The 1841-nt window shown below is 35.7% G+C and overlaps 1 protein-coding gene across 1 annotated transcript in view; it reads right to left on the reverse strand.

Moving 5' to 3' along the window:
• Positions 1-1841, reverse strand: part of LOC106468093 (growth hormone secretagogue receptor type 1-like) — an 81660-nt gene that overhangs the window by 3199 nt on the left and 76620 nt on the right. The gene's annotated exons all lie outside the window — the stretch shown is intronic.

A 1841-nucleotide genomic window follows, 5' to 3' on the forward strand; every position in this document is an offset into this window, starting at 1 on the left:
ATCATGAAAATTAAACCTTATTTTCAATAAGCAATCCTGAAAAATATTTGGGGGTGCTTAACCTTTTTCCAGGTGTATATTTGGATATCAACAGAATGCCCTAATTCAGGATGAGTCAAGCGTACAAAGATTTTGAATAATGAGTTGAAATGGTTCAACATCTTTATAGACGCAAAGAATATTTAATAGCATATGGACAAAAATAATATAGCTCTTTCAATAACTAGATATGGAGTTTATTGTCTTGTTTGAACATCAATAACACTATTCATCATACAGTAATGTCACCAGAAGGCGTTAAATCTGTGTATTGTAGTCATCATTCAAGTAAATGATAGCCTTATTTCTTGGGGTTAAGTGATAGCCTACTGCAAAACCGGAGTTAGCAGGGGGAAGGGGGCAGAAAGCCGCGACCTCACAGAAATATCGTTACCCCAAGTTAATACCTTCCGTTAATCTAATTTTAGACTTGGCCTCATTTTATGTCTAACAACTGGTATTTAAATATGGCTATATCTAACTTTGATTATGAATTGTGTAGCGGCTGTTGTGTTGAAAAACGTGACAGATGACATCCGAGAGCACGTAGCCATGATGAATATTGGACATTTTAGATAAGCTATCTACCTCATCATCCCAGGGATACAGCCCTCGTTGACACGAGTGTCACCCCCCATTCCGTTGACCATAAATTCCTGTTCTCCATGGTCTCTTTGGTAATTGGTATATCCACTAAAACATTTCATGGTCTCATTGGTATATCCACTAAAACTTTGTTATGGTGAATATTGTCCATCTTAACGATATTCGAACCGCTAAAAAACTTTATAAGAACCCTTAAATGTTACTATTGTTATGGTGATATTCGAACCACTAAGAAACTATATATGAACCCTTAAATGTTACTATTGTTATGGTTATATTCGAACCACTAAGAAACTATATAAGAACCCTTGAATGTTACTATTGTTATGGTGATATTCGAACCGCTAAGAAACCTTATAAGAACCCTTAAATGTTACTATTGTTATGGTGATATTCGAACCGCTAAGAAACCTTATAAGAACCCTTAAATGTCCTGTTATGTCCTGTTTAACCAAATATTGTACTTATCCTGGGTAGTGTCCTGTTTAACCACATACTGTAGTTATCCTGGTTAGTATCATGTTTAATCAAATACTGTAGTAATCCTGGTTAGTGTCATGTTTAATCTAATACTGTACTTATCCTGGGTAGTGTCCTGTTTAACCAAATACTGTAGTAATCCTGGGCAGTGTCCTGTTTAACCAAATACTGTACTTATCCTGGGTAGTGTCCTGCTCAACCAAATACTGTACTTATCCTGGATAGTGTCCTGTTTAACCAAATAATGTACATATCCTGGGTAGTGTCCTGTTTAACCAAATACTGTAGTAATCCTGAGTAGTGTCCTGTTTAACCAAATACTGAACTTATCCTAGGTAGTGTCCTGTTTAACCAAATACTGTAGTAATCCTGAGTAGTGTCCTGTTTAACCAAATACTGAACTTATCCTGGTTAGTGTCATGTTTAACCAAATACTGTACTTATCTTGGGTAGTGTCATGTTTAATCAAATAATGTACTTATCCCGGGTAGTGTCCTGTTTAACCAAATACTGAACTTATCCTGGTTAGTGTCATGTTTAATCAAATACTGTACTTATCCTGGGTAGTGTCCTATTTAATCAAATACTGTACTTATCCTGGGTAGTGTCCTGTTTAACCAAATAATGTACTTATCCTGGGTAGTGTCCTGTTTAACCAAATACTGTACTTATCCTGGTTAGTGTCATGTTTAATCAAATACTGTACTTATCCTGGG

Source organism: Limulus polyphemus, unplaced genomic scaffold (genome assembly GCF_000517525.1).
Source record: "Limulus polyphemus unplaced genomic scaffold, Limulus_polyphemus-2.1.2 Scaffold2869, whole genome shotgun sequence".
NCBI lineage: Eukaryota > Metazoa > Arthropoda > Merostomata > Xiphosura > Limulidae > Limulus > Limulus polyphemus.